The sequence below is a fragment of the Hylobates moloch genome, unplaced genomic scaffold (genome assembly GCF_009828535.3).
Source record: "Hylobates moloch isolate HMO894 unplaced genomic scaffold, HMol_V3 SCAFFOLD_3, whole genome shotgun sequence".
Taxonomy (NCBI): domain Eukaryota; kingdom Metazoa; phylum Chordata; class Mammalia; order Primates; family Hylobatidae; genus Hylobates; species Hylobates moloch.
The window spans coordinates 70,865,857-70,882,915 of NW_026652278.1; the positions used below are offsets into that span (position 1 = coordinate 70,865,857).

General features: G+C 39.1%; 1 protein-coding gene across 3 annotated transcripts in view; it reads left to right on the top strand.

Annotated features, from left to right (window-relative positions):
* Positions 1–17,059, top strand: part of LRMDA (leucine rich melanocyte differentiation associated) — a 767,717-nt gene that overhangs the window by 483,527 nt on the left and 267,131 nt on the right. For 2 of the 3 annotated variants that reach the window (XR_009212825.1, XR_009212824.1), the window contains exons 1-2: positions 11,096–11,152; positions 12,592–12,661. The exons of the other annotated variant lie outside the window; for it this stretch is intronic. The gene's annotated coding sequence lies outside the window, so the exon portion shown is untranslated. Of the gene's footprint in view, positions 1–11,095; positions 11,153–12,591; positions 12,662–17,059 lie in introns of those variants that run through there. 3 annotated transcript variants of the gene reach the window in all.

Genomic DNA, 17,059 nt, shown 5'->3' on the forward strand with positions numbered 1-17,059 from the left:
CTTAAAATACACCAGGAAGAGAAATATATTTGCCCATATTTCCTCCATTTAGTTAATCCCATCTAAACTTGCTGCACATAAATTGGAAGAATTAAATAAATGAGTTGCGAAAATGGTGTTTTTACCATCAAATTAGATATGGATCATCTGGCTATAATGGGCCTGGGGCACAATCTGTGCATATTCATTTGAAAACCAACTGGGGTGTTTTTAAAGTGAGCTGGTCAATAAGACTACAATGATTTCTGTAGACTGGTAATGCATGGCCAGGCATTAAAAGTGGATATTGTATGCATCTGTGTGTGTGTGTCTTGGAAAAGTCAAGTGGAACTTGATTTGGGTAAAACCCAAATGTGTCTGTGTTCTTTCTAGTCAGTTAGTTATTTTGTTTAGTTGGAACATAGTACCACTAAGGTAAAGGGTACGTATTTTATTCTTGTGAGAGCTGCTTTGCTATGTATCAGGGCAAAAAAAGAATGATGGAACATCTCTACTTTTTATAAAAATTAGATCAACAGTCACTGTAATGGTAGAAAAAGAGAGTATACGTGTTTTGATATTTGATATTGGAGCAGTTTTTTAAAAAGTCGTATATGTCAGTTTTAGACAGGATCACTCACTGGTTTTCTGCTCTGAAGGATGAAGATCACGACTTTCCCTACCATTCCCCTACCTCTCAATTTTTGTTAGTTACATTGTTATCATTATATTGTTAATGACACTTGCATTCTCCTCTATAACACTGCTTTTCATAGTTGTTTAGTATTGGCTCCATATTTAAGTGAACTTAGAGCTCAGTGGAAGTTCTTTGGATGATAGCTCTCCATTCCTCAATTCTTACTCCATCCCTAATTGGCTGGGCTTTCTTCTATCTTTTTCAAAAAGGGCTCATGAGGCCTGAATTTCTTAAGTCCCAGGCTTGTTATATTTGAATGACATTTTAGTTGGGTATCATAGTTTTAGGCTATATATGATTTACATATATATAGAAATATTTCTTCATTGTTTCCTTGTATTGAATGTGATTCTGGATAAGTATGAGGTCAGACTGACTTTTCTTCCTTGTAGGAGATTCTTTTTTCTTCCATCTGGTTGTCTAGAGATTTTTTTCCCCTGAATTTTAGTAACTTAATTAAGATTTATTTGATTGTTCTTCATTCTTTGTATCTTTTTTTAACTTGCTAAACTCTTTTGAACTATATTTTTTTCTTCATTTTGGGGACTTTTTTAGTATATGTTTGAATATATTTTCTGTCACATTAATTGTACACATACAAATATTACTGTCTTTATTTCCTATGAGTCTTAAATTATCTAATTATTTTATTTTATTTTTCGTATGCGTTCACTGTGATTATGTCAAACTGTTGCTCTGTCAGTAATTTGATTTTTAGTGTGACCCCTCTGCTCTTTGATCTTTCCAAATTGCTTTTTAGTTCTGAACCATATTGTTTTGCTCTTTGTTTCTTTAGGTCTTCTTTTTAAATCCATTAAATTGTGTGTGTGTTGGTTCTTGGTGTTCATCCTATTTGTAGTTGGCTGAGCTTCTTGGATATATGAAAAAATTTTGCAGTACATTGGTGAGTTTTTGCACAGTATTTCTTTAATACTTTTCCTTCACAATCTCGTCTTCTTCTCTTTATATTACTCCACATACATATATGTTAGATCCTTTCATATTGTTCCACAGGTCTTTGAGGCTCTGTTCATTATCATTTTCTTCCTATTTTCCAGGTTAGATAATTTATTTTTAAGTATCTTCAAGTTCACTAAATCTTTCCTCCATTATCTTCATTTTGTTATTGAGACAATCTAGTGAATCAATCTTTCTTTCTTTCTTTCTCTCTCTCTCTCTTCTTTCTTTCTTTCTTTCTTTCTCTCTCTCTCTTTCTCTCTTTTGTTCATTCTGTCTTTCTGTTGTTGTGAATGGGTCTTCTGTCACCCAGGCTGGAGTGTGGTGATGCAATCGTGGCTAACTGTAGCCTTGAACTCTTGGGCTCAAGGATCCTCCTGCCTTGGCCTCCCTAGTAGCTGAGTCTACAAGCATGTGCCACTATGTCCAGCTAATTTTTTTTCTTTTTTGCAGTGATGGGGTCTTGCTCTGTTGTCCAGACTGGTCTCAAACTTCTGGGCTCAAGTGATCCTCCCACCTTGGCCTCTCAGAGTGTCAGGATTACAAACATAAGCCACTGCACCTGGCCTCTAGTGAATTTTTTGTTTCACATGCTGCATTTTTCAGGTCTAAAATTTCTATGTTTTTTATAGCTTTTGTATCTTTCCTGAGAGCTTCTACTTTTCTACTAATTTAAAGCGAACTCAACTTTATCTCATGGACTATGCAGCTATAATAGGTGCTTTGATGCCTTTATTTGCTAATTCCAACATCTGAGCCATATATGTGGATTTTTTTTTTACACAAATGTGACCAATACTTATTTGTATATTTAGTAATTTTTGGCTTGTATCCTGGGCATTTTGAACATTATGTTGCTTCAATATTGGATTATATTACAACCCTGTGAAGAATATTAATATTTACTTTTTTGTTTTATGAAGAATTAGCCTCATTTCTTTCAGACTATGGGTTCTGTCTTGCCTTTTGTGGGTTCCAAACTTGGTTCAGTTTTCAAAGCCTTTGACATCCTCCTCTTGATCTGTCTGTGCGCGTACACTCAAGAGTTAGTATGAAACCTGGATGGTGGTTTACAGTCCTCATTCCGTTCTCAGAGCCCTTGATAAGCTGCTTTGGATATGTCCCGCACGTCCAAATGCACAGCTCAGGGATGAGCTGGGAACTTGTGTAGTTTCATATATAGAATTAGAGTATCCCCTTCTCCACCTCTCTCACTCTGGGATTCCCTCCACACCTTCCAGTCCTTAAGGGCTGTTTTTCACAGCTCTTCAGCCCAGAAATTTGAAATAGAAATAGAAAGTAGAGTTTTAGATTTCCACAGTACTCCTATGTCGACGACTCTGTGATTGGGACCTGCATTTGGGGAAAAGCCACATTAAAAAAGAACAATAAATCCAGAAATTCACCCCTTGGTGGATAGCTTCTCCTTAAGCCATTGGCTTTTGTTTTACTTTTCCCCATCCTCAGCATCCTTGTATTTTGTGCAGTGTTCAGTTGTAATCAGTGGAAGAGATAGGAGGTAGTGGGCTTACCCTCTCATGCAAGAGGCAGGTGCTCATTTAATTAAATTGCATTCAGCTGAGCCCCTCTTTTATTAAAGTCTTGTTCTTATTAAGTTGTTTTGTAGCATAAAGCTATTTGGATTTTTTTTCTGGTGTTCCTTTAGTTGTTGGGTCCTTTTTGTGTCTTTTGCATGATGTGCTTCTGTCCTCCTTTTCCTGGTTTTGTTGTTAGTCTGAATTTTTTGCTGTGCTATTTGTTTTCTCTCTGATCGTGTTTGAGTAACTCTGAAATATACAGTGTGAATGGCTTCTTAATTATCTTTCCACCTCTCATAATATGAGCTTCTTTTACCCTCAAAGTTGCAGATTGAGAAGTAAGTATTTCATGTTTTGTCCATGTTCTGTAGCTTGAGAAAATGGGGTAGGGAGGAGAATAGTTCAACTGAGAAGGGATGTGATCTTTATTGGAATAGCCAGACTTAATTCTCTCATCTGACATTCTGTTAAACCTTCATTAGGGTTTACTTTTGGGCTTTGGATCATTTCTCTAATTCACTGGGTCGTCATGGAATTTTCATGCCCATTAGAGGGTGTACCCAATTGTTAGTTTTCTGTGTTTCATTTGCTTTTCCCAGTGGTTACTTAATCCATTACTCAGTCAGAAGAAGGAGAAGAGAAGAATGCCTGTGTAAAGTTTGCTTCTTTCTAGATTTGGATGCATTAATGAGAATTTTTAGGATTTTGCAGATTCCCTGTATAATTTCTGGCCCTGTATGGGATGAGCTGTACTATACCTCTAGTTAACTCTAGAGTCTTCTGTCTCCTTCATTGAATTCCATTTTGTAAATCTGTGCTCATGTGTTTACCCAACTCAAAGTAGATAGCTTTTCTCAAATCAGGAAAATGTATCCCTGAAAAGTGAAGTGTTTCTCGGCAGGTTTGGTCATTACTGAATCTTCCATAAGAAGTTCTTTAAAAATATAATGAGATAATGACTGTGAAAGTGCTTTATAAACTATAAAGTGCTCAACGCATGTGAGACTGTGATATTATCATCACTCATGTCCCCTATGCTGCTAATCGTCAGTGGATCAGCCAGGGAGGCAGGCGTTCCTCGCTGCTGCTTTGTTATACTGTCTTATCCCGACCTTGACACTCCGGCAGCAGTGACCCTCAACAAGATAACCTGACAGTAAGCAGTGTCTCACCCACACTATTACCTGCCTTTCTTAGTAGCACTCAGACAGCATATAGGTAATTCCCCATGTTTCTTGTTCGTTGTCTCTGTAATAAAACATTTTCTTTTATAGAAATCCTGAATCTAATTTCACAAAAGCTCTGCTATGGAACCTCCTCTGGCCTCTCCCCTCCTCCTGAAATACAGTAGTATGTGTTTCATATTTGAACTCCTAAGCTAATTGAACTTTATTGGAAGATTATTTTACTTTGCCCAACATCTTTAAATAGTGATTGGGTGCTATGATTAGATACACTCTCAAAAACTATTGTTGCTGGGTAGAGAGAAGCTTCAAGGAAGAATGAAATAAACAAGCATTATGGAGTTGGACGGGTTAGAACAAGTTTGTTTTTCTTATGTGGGTATGCTTTTCATATCCACATTTATTTTGTTTCCTTGTCTAAACTGCAAGGTCCTTGAGGATAGGAGTAATGACTGATTCAGACTGTTCTGGAAAAATGGAGTATGATGGAGGACATGAGCAATACCTATAATATTATAAATGAGAGAAATAAAATGATAAGGAATTGCTGACCAAATACAGTAACACTAAATTGCAGTGATTAAGAGCATGAACTTAGAGTTTGACCAATTATAGCTGTATGACCTTGGACAAGTTACTTAACCTTTCTAGGTCACATCTGTGATTTGGAGATAATAAGAATATTTGCCTCCTAAGGCTGTTGATAACGAATATAAAGTGTTTATAGCAGTGCCTGGAACATAATACAGGCAAAAATGTTATCTGTTATCATCATCGTCATCATTATTCTTTTATAAATTCTTCCTTGAAGCTTCACAAGGCAAGTACAGGACAAATGAAAAGAAATAAAGTTTACACAGCATGGGATAAGAATATGAGATTTACTATGCCAAAAGTGATATAGAGGGGCTAAGGATTAAAAACTAATAACAAATGCTTTTTTTTTTTTTTTTTTTTTTTTTTTTTTTTTGAGACGGAGTTTCACTCTTGTTGCCCAGGCTGGAGTGCAATGGCACGATCTTGGCTCACTGCAACCGCCGCCTCCCGGGTTCAAGCGATTCTCCTGCCTCAGCCTCCTGAGTAGCTGGGATTACAGGTGCCTGCCACCATACCCAGCTAATTTTTTGTATTTTTGGTAGAGACAGGGTTTCACCATGTTGACCAGGCTGGTCTTGAACTCCTGATCTCAGAACAAATGCTTCTTACAGGCATTGTTTTAAAATGTTACATGTGTTGTCTAATGTAATACTCATAACACTATGAGGTAGCCCCATTTTATAGACAAGGAGACTGAGGCACTGAGAAGTGAAGTAACCAGCCTAAGTTCCCATAACTAATAAAAGGGTTAAGGTTTGAATCCAATCAACCTCTGCATTTAATGCTTATTTGTGAGTGAGTGTGTGTGGCAGAAAGGATCCAGAGTAGATGACTGGTGAAATTAGATGTTTAGGCAATGTCTTCACATTTAAGATCATTGTCAAGGAGAAAATTCTGAAATGTGTTTTGCCGTCAGAAATAATCCAGGGACATGTAGAGCCAAGGCCTGAGCCAGAGAAGAGGTATTTATACTTTGATTCAAGGAACATGAAATTAACCAGGAAAAACTGAAAAGCAATTTAATCCTTAGCCTGTACAGGAGTAACCTTGTTGGGTTTGGTGGATGTGATGGAAAGAATGGAGGGCAGGTACTGAGGACAGCTAGGTGTGATTCTCTTTTTGCCATCTTCTATTTTAGTGACCTTGAGCAAGCTGGTTCAGCTTGGCGTAGAGGATTTTGTATCCACAGTAGCAGAGTGAAGAATTATATGGAAACACTTTTTTGTACCCTTCAGATTCTAAAACACAAACGTTTTTGCATTGTCTACCCTGATACTGAAAATTACTGATACCCTTGATTTAACATTTATATTCTATCTTATTTTGTATTTTGCACACTGATCAATCATTTATTCAGCCCCTGTTTGTTTGGGGTATACTTTGAGCTCACTGTATGACTCGTTTCCTTAATTAAAATTAGTCTGGGAGAGAATGTATTTGCCTCCCGGAATTCTCAGAATTCTAGCAAGGTGCCCTAAACATCATAAGCACACATCAGCACTGTGCATATTGATTATCATGGTACAGTAGTGTATCAAATGCCACCTGAAGTTGAGTGCTGCAAATATGAGAAAACCTCCATAAAATCAGCCCTCAATAACTTTTCTAGAGAATGTGCCTCAATAAAAAAGGTACTGGGCTGTGTTCTGAGAAAACTATAAATATGAGTAAAATGATCCCTGCCTTCAAGAAGCTTACCAACAAGGGCACAAGCAACCATTGTAGAATTGCTTGTGGCCTTATTGATATACAGGCTAAGGATTAAAAAATAATAATCCCAGGGATGAAAAGCTTTAGCAGTTATTTAGTCTAACTCTCCACATGCATTGAGTCTCCATTACAACAGCCCGCCAAATGGTTGTCTGGCATCTGAACACTTCAGTGGCTGTGAACTCACAACTGCTCATTCTGCTCGAGGTAGAATGACAGGCTCTCAATTTTTGTGTAGGAGGAAGTGTCTTGCTGAAGAGCAAAGGTCTTTTCTAGGCTGAGGAAAAGCCAAGGAGGTCATCTTGGAGATAAAAGTCTGGAAAGCGGAGGTTTATGGGAACAGACCTCAAAGGTCCTTTGTCGGAGCTAAGTTACAGAAGTACAAAAGCCAAGGCACGTGGTGGGAACATTACGTAGTCTAGCTTGGTCATTTGGCAGTGACAGGTTGAGAGTAGGGAACAGTGAAATTGTTAAAGATAGACTGGGACTATAATTTGGAGGACCTTGAGTGCCCTCTACTTTTGGGGTACATAATGGCCCTATTGAAAACCCTAATTCTATATCCAGTAGGTGGCTCATTGAGTAAATCACTGTTAGCAGTCAGATCTGATGTGTTCCCCAAATCTGCATCCTTTATACTCGCCTGGACAACTACCATTCACCCAACCCCCCCATCATCCATGAATTTTCTTCAGTTCAAAGAGACATGGTTAGAGCAGGAATTATGAAAAGGGCCCTCTGCCGGCCTTATTTCCATGTAGATCTATTTTATATGCATAATAACCCTAAGGGGAAGCTGTGTCAATCTGCCTTACCTGACAGACCCCTAAATCCTCCTAATGCGGCCTCCACTATTGGACATGTGCCAAGTGGCTTACAACCTTAAAGAGAGAAAGCATCCTGATTTTTTGTGTGTAGGAAGGTGGGGGGCAGTGATAAACAGGTCTTGGCCCGTTATTGTTTTCCCCCATGATAATGAACCCATCACTAGCACAGGAATTTAATGCGATGATTTTTCCGAGAACCATCCAGCCCCATTGTAGCCCTGCCTGAAAATGTAAATACACTCTTTCTGGGGACAGATTTGCATTTTTTGGTGAAAGAAATGCATATATATGGGAAAGATGCCTCTGTAATTATAGAAAGTTTATTTCTGTCCCCAGATGTCAGCAATCAAATTCCACATAAATATATTTTGTGTAAATCTGTCGGCAGCTGGTCTCCATTCAGGTTTCTGGAGATATTAGCCTGTCTTTGAGTTTATGACAAAGTTAAAAATTATTCATTAAACTGACCTGCAGTATATTCAGTAACTGGAAAATTGCCTTGCAGTTCTATTTGGTTTGTAGATGTGATCACAAGTAAATTTTTAACTTAATTAATTGGCCGTTTCTGTTGACAAGAAATTTATGTGGTAATAATTTGCTTGAAATAGATGCCGACTGTAGGAAATGAGATATCCATCATAGGCTTGTGTTCCACCAGCTGCACAGTGGCTATTATGAAAGTATTTCAGCCTGCGTCGACCCTAGTGTTTGTGCAGTCAAGATTATATATACCCACGATCCATAGCCTGCCAGAGAGGCGCTGGTGGAGGTCTATGATAACAAAGACTTTGTGATTTATGGCTTGCTGTGAAAGCAGAGCTTGATGAGATTAAACAATTTCATAGCACAAGTGTTTCTCAAGACCTGATTTGTAGTTGCAAGCTGATGGTAAATCACATTTATATATCTGCAAGCGTGCTCAGCAGAGGACTGCAATTACAGTTTAAGACAGCTACTTTTTATTTAATTTTTATCCTGGTTTTGTCTCTTTTATATCCCCTTCGTCTGCAAACCATTCACCTTCACAAGTCCTTTCCTGGTTAGAAGGCCAAAGATTGAAGTCAATGATGTTCTTCGTGTCTTTGTGCCAGCTTCAGAGGGAGGTCGGGCAGATTTCAGAGCCATGCAGACTGGTTCAAACTGGCTTTGACTGGTGTGAGCTCTTTGTTCAATTTCATGTCCAAACAGAAGTCTGCTATTTTCCTTTGGTGTGCTGCTGATACTTAAGCTTCTTGGTATACAGAGGGAGAAAGAGGGGTCTTCATCATCCTGGGATATAGGGAACTGTGGAGCACATAATGGAAAAGGGAGATGAGGATTAAATTCACTTCAGAACCTCAACTTCAAGGTTGCAGCATATCTTAGGGGTGTACAGCCAGCTCCCCTTTAATGGGAAATGGGAAATTGTGTTTCCCCACAGATCTGGAAAGAATAAACTCTGCAATGAGTTTATTTAACCAGTTTATTGATTATCTACTGTGGCCACATCTCTTCACTAAGTACTAGTACAGCAGTATTTGCCCTCAGGCAGTTCGTAATCTACATATGGTGCTAAAACGTAAAAATAAGATTGGAAGCAGCAAGATCAGTGATAGCCTTACACGAGTGGTGCACATGTTGTTGGAGGTCAGAAGGAAAGGGAGATAGAGTTCTTCCCACTGGGAAAGCATGAAAGAGCATGAATGAGACAAGTGCTTGAGGGACAGATCAGATTTCAAGTAAGGGGAAGAGGAAGTTCTGGAAATTTCAGTGATCTGTACTGAAGGAGGCCTCTAAAATACCCAGGTGTGAGTTCAAGTCCAGGCTGGGTGGCCAGTGATTGAATAATTATAATAATAACATAATAATAACATCGATTGAATGCTTACTATATACCACAAGGAGTGCTACATAGGTATTATCTCATTAATCCTCATAACAACCCCAGAATTATTGTGCTCTCCATTTGGGGAACAGGAAACTGAGGTTCAGAGAGGTTAAGTAATTTGATCATGTTCACTCAGGTGTTTGGTTGAGCTGGTTCAACCAATACCCTGGTGTATTTCACCCCACAGCCTGTGTTCTTTGCCACTGTGTTTCACTGCTTTTCTTTTTCTTTTTAAATAGAGAGGAGGTCTCAGTCTATTGCCCAGGCTGATCTTGAACTCCTTGGTTCAAGTGATCTGTCAGCCTCAGCCTCCCAAACAGTTGGGACTACAGGCATGCACCACCACCACGCCTTTCTTGTTTTACTGCTGTTAGACAGAGAATATGAATGTAATTCGGGAGGCAATTCCACTGTTCTGCATCCTGGTCACATCTTCAAGAGCTCAGGTCATTTCTTTTTCCACCAAAGTACCTAAAGTTTGGGATGTTATTTTTGATCTTTGTGATAGGCTGAATAACAATCATCCAAATATGTCCACGTCCTAATTCTTAGAAATTGTTATTACCTTATATGGCAAAAGGGACTTTGCAGGTGTGATTAAAAATCTTAAATTGTGGAGGTTATTCTGCATTATCCAGGTGGGCCTGAGGTAAGCACAATGGTTCCGAAGAGGACTCAGGGAAGTCAAAGTCAGGGGAGAAGGAGATGTGATGAAGGAAGCAGAGATTGGAGCAATGCACTTTTGAAAATGGAGCCAGGGGATGCAAGACAGGGAACACAGGCAGCCACTAGGAGCTGGAAAAGGCAAGGAAACGTGCTCTCCCCTCACCTCGATTTTGCATCTATAGGGCCCGTCTCAGACTTCTGACCTCCAGAACTCTAAGACAATGAACTTGTGTTGTTTGAAGCTACTAAGTTCATGTAAACTTGTTACAGCAGCATCGGGAAACTGATACTGTCTTGCAGATTCCAACCAGCTTGACAGAGAGTTTAACCCTAATTTTGAAATCTTGGGTTTTTTTGTATTATTTGTTTAAGATAGGGACTGATATGGTTTGACTGTGTCCCACCCAAATCTCATCTTGAATTGTGGCTCCCATAATCCCCAGGTGTTGTGGTAGGGACCCAGAGGGAGGTAATTGAATCTTGAGGGTGGATTTTTCCCATATTGTTCTCATGATAGTGAATAACTCTCATGAGATCTGCTGGTTTTATAAAGGGCAGTTCCCCTGCACATGCTTTCTTGCCTGCCACCATGTAAGACATGCCTTTGTTCCTCCTTCACCTTCCACCATGATTGTGAGGCCTCTCCATCCATGTGGAAATGTGAGTCCATCAAACCTCTTTTTCTTTATAAATTACCCAGTCTCAAGTATGTCTTTGTTAGCAGTATGAGAATAGATAACACAGGGATGCTTTTTGATTTCCATGTTTCCCCAGTCTCCCCTCTTTTGTAGCCATAAGGGAAGTGATCATGTCTGTTTCATTCACTCATGAATCTCTGATGCCTAGTATGGTATATGGTATGCAGTAGGAACTCATTAAATATTTGTTAAATGAGTAAATGAGATTACTTCATCCTATTTCCAGGATATAGTTGGCCAATCTGTCTGGAATTCAGTTTTTTCCACAACTCAACCAGCTAATGTCATAGCTTGCTCTTTATGAAGTCACAAAGGGGGTAGTCAGGCACTCCACTTATAGTTGTCTGCAAACTTAGATATCTCAGTGGAGGGAGAGGGGCAGTAAGGCCTTAGGAAAGCCAAGGCTGGCTGAAGAATCTCTAATGAGTCAATGTGAGTGGCTAATTGTGCTAAATATTAAAAAACATAGATGTGACCCTTTATCCTGATAGCAGGAAGGTAGGAGGGTTTAATAAAGAGCATATGGTCTCTGAGACCTTCACGTGTTTTCATGCCTGTGTTGGCTTTTGGCTTTTATGTGATAGGTAGGTAGGGACTGTTTTCTACCTATTTATTCCAGGTTTTATGCCCCTGAGGGTCTTTTAGCTGGAGACTTATAGGCACAGTCCACTCCACTGAGTACAGATGTTAAAGTTGCCAATGAAGCTCTTCATAAGGGAGTGAGCCAGGCCAGTATCTTTGGCTTGGATTCTAGAGACCTGGTTTGAAAATCCTGGGAAAGCTGAGAGCTTCGTTTCTCCCTCTAGGGTACTAGTGTATTAGCCTCCCAATAAAAGTTAATTGAATTTAATTTTATGTTTTAAGTGTGATGCATTTTAAAGTTCTCCCCAGTGCTAGAGTCCCTCTTGAAAAGGCAGTAAATTCATATTATTAAACTACCAAATGTAATTCAGCTCAAATAAGCATATTCGGCAATCTTTATTCTGGATATGTGGGACTGACCTTGCGTTGAGGCTAAATCATTTCATCCCAGACAAAGTCTGTTTGGAGTTAATTGGGGAAGCGGTGTGGGTGTACAGCAGGTCACTCTGGGCTTTTTATTCTCTTTCTGGCCCTCATTCAAAGAGTCACTGTAGCATACATTTTCTGATGCCAGTTCATCCATTATTTTATAAATATCAATATTTGACATAGTATGGAAGGTGAAAAAGACAATGAAGATCTTCCCACTGGAGATTCTTCATTAGATGCCCTACTTTACCATATTTTAAAATGGGCAGTTTGTCACTGATGCATTAAAGGACTATGCGGAGTGGAGAAAGCACATTGGGTTGGAAATCAGATGACCTGGATTCTAACCCCTGCCTGTCCATTAACCAACCTGATGACCCCAGACTTTTCTAGTCTTGGGGCCTTCGTTGTTCCACATTTTTAAAGTGAGAGGGTTGTGAAAGAACAGTGGTTTTCAAACTGCATTTCAAGAGGTACGAATATTTTGTCACTGTATCTTAACAGCTCTGCTGAGTGACCAGAGAGGGGATGGGGTGAGCAGTAGTTAAGGATGAGAACAGCTGATGGGCTTCAGGCTCTCAGACTCCCACCCCTTTGTGCAGAGTAGCTCACTTCAATAGCAGAAATCAACCCACCATGGCCTAGGAGAGCTTCAAAGTTTCTGCCAAACATTTTAGGTGTCTAAGATATTTGGGGAAATTTCTCCCTAAAGTTTGTCAAGGCAGATGGTGGATCAAGCACAATGAATTGAGTCATCCATTCTTTTGGGAGTAGAAATAACTTAAAGGATTCGTTTATTCAGATTTGCTGGTTTGTACAGCGTTTTAATGTTTTTCCAAATTTGTTTCTCCAAATCCCAGCTTTGCCAGCCCATAATGCCATAGCAGCTCTGCGCTTCTTGACATGGGGGATCTACAGTGGTAAAAGCAGGTTGGCATCCGCTTCTCAAATGTCTAGCACTCTCTTTACTATTATTTTATGCACCTCAAACTTTATTATTATGCCCTCTATTATTAATGGCAGAGACGATGATATAATTATTTATGCTGGAACTCATGCTTTTGAATTTATTGGATGGAGATCTTCTGAAACTAGAAGATATAACACATACTAAATGTCCCCTCTTATCCCTAAAGAGATTTCTTTTATCTGAAACCTCCTGTTTAACTTATCTCTACATTTTGGTAGTGAATCTGGTTGTGGCTTCTTCTTTATTTGCCATCTGCCTGCCCCACTCTCAGCATACAGGTGGCTGTGGACTATCTTTATTCTTGTAATCTTAGTTTTGTTTCTATCTAAACATCCCATTTGTCAAGGGCCAGACCAGATTTCATCCTTATAGGCATTCCTGCCCAGCCACTCTAGATTCCACAAAGATCCTGTTCTGAATTCCTTCAGAACCTAGTTGGGACCAAAAATGCTCCTACTGTATAACACGGTGTCTTGTACTGTTCATTATTGGTTTATTTTTCTTAATCTAACTTGACTCTAAGCAATTTGAGGACAGAGATCCTGCAATTCTTTGGTATCTTCTGTAGTGGTAGATATTTAACATAATAACAAAAGTATTTATTATAATAAAATAATATTTATGCCAGCCTGCTCCTGTTAGGAAAGGCAATGCGTTCTCAGTGAGTGGAAATAAGGTGTGTTTTGTTTGGTCCACTTTTTGACATTGTATTCATAAACACTCTCTGGCAACACCATCATTAATTCATTTCCAGGAGGAAAAAAAGTTCTTGCTAAAAATAAAATTCTGCTCCATAAACTCCGTAAAAAGACCAGCAAACAAACAAGTCTCCTCTGGAGGAACCACAGCCACACCAGGCCCTTCAGATCTAATATGAACCTTAATTCCATTTGAATATCTTTGTTGTGCTGCGCTACATGGTTTGGGATTCGTTTTGCATTAGAGAAATGACAAAGACCCAGAAAACAAGCACTAAATCAGGACTGGTTTCAAAGAGCTCAGCCTCTTGGTTTAATTTCCAGTTCATTTATTTAAGTACTGTCAAAAACCAAAATTTCAACATATTTAGGTTAAAGATATAATGGCCTTTTATTAGTGATTCATGAATTAGGCAGCATCTTAATCTAAAAATAGAAGTGCTTTGTTGGAAATGGAAAAAAGTCAGTGTTTGAAAAATAACAGATGCTGATGAGGTTGTGGAGGAAAGGGAACACTTATACACTGATTGTAAATTAGTTCAGCCATTGTTGAAAGCAGTTTGGCAATTTCTGAAAAAACTTAAAACGGAAGTACCATTTGACCCAACAATCCCATTATTGGGTATATACCTAAAGGAATATAAATCATTCTACTATAAAAGACACATGCACATGTGTGTTCATCTCAGCACATTTCATAATAGCAAAGATATGGAATGGAACCTAAATGCCCATCAACAGTAGACTGGATAAAGAAAATGTGGCACATGCACACTATGGAATACTATGCAGCCACAGGCCTGGGCAAAGATTTCATGATGAAGATGCCAAAAGCAATTGAAACAGAAGCAAAAATTGACAAATGGGATCTAATTAAACTAAAGAGCTTCTTCACAGCAAAAGAAACTATCATCAGAGTGACTCCATTTTGGTTTGGTCTGTTCTGTTGGGGCCTAGTGCAGGAGCTCAGTCTAAAAGCATGGCTTCCCATAAATTTTATTTAACAGTAGAATTCTTCAGTACTACTACAATTCTTTTTAAATGCTATGACCAGATTTGCACCTCAAACCCCAAACCCCTCAATGTTAGTTACTACAGTATAAGGAGAAACCGTGGTTTCCGTAGGAGAAAGGAAGAGATTCTTGGAAAATTGCTTGGGATGTATAAAGCCAGAGCCAATCAGTCAATCAGAAAACATGATGGAGGGCCAGCCCCTTGCAAATCAAATGAAGCCTTGCTCTCTGCCATGATAATAGCTGCAAGAACAGTTTCCTCCAATAAAGAAGTAGTTATGGAAACAAACAAACAAACATAAAAGATATTTAATATGTTCATTCCACAAGGGTTTATTCAAGAATTTAATGAATGAATAATTTATTAATGGTTTGCCCAAACCAAGGGCAAAGACATATTACAGTGGAAGGTGGAGGTGGGATGTTGGATTTGCATAAGATTAGAGACATTGACGGTATCTTTCTCTAGGAAGGGCAAACTTGGCCTGTGTGGTGCTGAAGCAGATATTTCTAGAGCCTTCCTCAATGAGGGGGAAATTTGGAGAAAAGAAACAAAAAGTGGACTTGGACTTTACTAAATTGTTTCCCATTCCCAAGCTTTTAATATGTACAGACAGAAAAATAGACAGTCTCTTTTTGACACCCTAAGTTGTACCTGCCAAATCATGAGAGTGGCAGAATTGGCCTCGGAGAATGTGAGGTCGCCTTCTTTTATGACTATTTCCAATGTTATTTTTTTCAACATCTCCTCCTTAGTGTTTGTAATGCAGAAAACACTTAAAGTGCTCCACAGACATGGAGCATTTCCCTTACCCTACGCAGTATTATAGGAAGTAGTTTATAAGGAGTTCAATATTAGAAAGCATTATCTAATAAAATGCATTGTCTCATCTCCCTATTACAGGTGATAGTTGGATAGATTCTGGTTAACTATAGTCTGGCATTTTCAGGAATACATTTATGTGTACGGTGAGGCATGGGGCTTGGTGTCTTCCAATTCCATACATGTAGCAAAAACCTGGTGGCTGTTTCTCAAATGTGCCTCGTAACTGACCAGGCAAAATGGATGAGTAATTGTCCTGATGAATTGCCCTTTAATTACCCTCTTTGAAACCAATCCTTTTCGAGCATCTGATGGTGCCAGGTTATTGACTTCATGTCTTTAGGTTTGGACACTTTTTGGGCAGGATTATTCCGAAGAACCAGGATCATCTAGAGGGAAACAGAGGAAGTTTCACTGTTGATTCTGAGAGAAGAATTTTGAGGCGGAGTATTTACATCAGGTTCTCCAATGCCTGCAGGCTTCTGCATTTCTAATCCCAACAAATTCTTCAAAATTTTTAGGACAAGATTAAATTGTAACCACCATTAACTGTGTGCCTAGGTCCATATTCATGCATACCTATCCCTGCCTACTTTGGCAGAATGAGTTACCAATGTATGTAGCAGAATAAAACAGACTTTTAGGGTATCCTAAATACTCCCAAACTTTATTGTTACAATCTCTTTAATGGGCCTTATCCTTCAGGTGAGTCAGCTGGTTTATAGAGTTACGTAAGGTACATTAGCCCTTAAACATATTTCCCAAAATGCTCAACTCTGAAAGGAATTTATTTCCTTGGTAAGACTGAATTGAAAAGCATGGGTCTGCAGCAAGACTGAATTATTTTATATTACTGATTTCTTGTGACCATCTTATAAGTAACTATACAATTTAGGTTTATTTTCTCTTTTTTTTTTTTTTTTGAGACAGAGTCTCACTCTGTTGCCCAGGCTGGCTGGTGTGCAGTGGTACGATCTCAGCTCATTGCAACCTCTGCCTCCTGGGTTCAAGGGATTCTTGTGCCTCAGCCTCCCCAGTAGCTGGGATTACAGGTGCATGCCACCACAGCTGGCTAATTTTATATTTTTAGTAGAGACAGGGTTTCACCGTGTTGGCCAGGCTGGTCTCGAACTCTTAACCTTAGGTGATCCACCAGCCTCAGCCTTCCAAAGTGCTGGGATTACAGGCCTGAGCCACTGCCCTCGGACTCTGTCCTCTATTCCGATGGTGGTGGTTAGGTGGACATCTCTAGAGAAACCTGTCTTACTTCTTATAAGGAGGTGCTATACCTTCAAGGTGGAGACATACCTTGCTTATTTAGTATATAATGAAGAGATGAGAGACCAGTTGACTCTGAGAAGTAGTATGGGTATGTGTGATGTGAAAAAGAGTCATGAACTACTTTGCTAGTTTCAGATGTAAATTAATGTTGACCCCTAATTAAAATCTTTCAATTTATATATAATAGCTCAAAGAAGAGCAAGTACTATGACACTTTAGATGATGGTTTCAAAATTACGGGTTTTTGGAGCACTTTTCTTTTGTACTTCAGCCTGATCCTCCAAAAAGGAAAAAAGGATTTATTTTTGCTCAGGGAGCGGTCAATGAGTGTTACTGCAAAATGAATCTGAAGTTTTTCTCTGCCTTAGGAAGGATGCAACATTCACAATTTCTACTTGTCTGTCTGCTGTCTTCACCCTCCCTCCTTCCTGTCTTTCACTGTTGGGTCTCAAAATAAATAACACAGGCACTTCATCTTTAACTTCAGATAATCAGAGTCACAGTCATCTGGGATATTGTGATGAACAATGTACATTTCATACA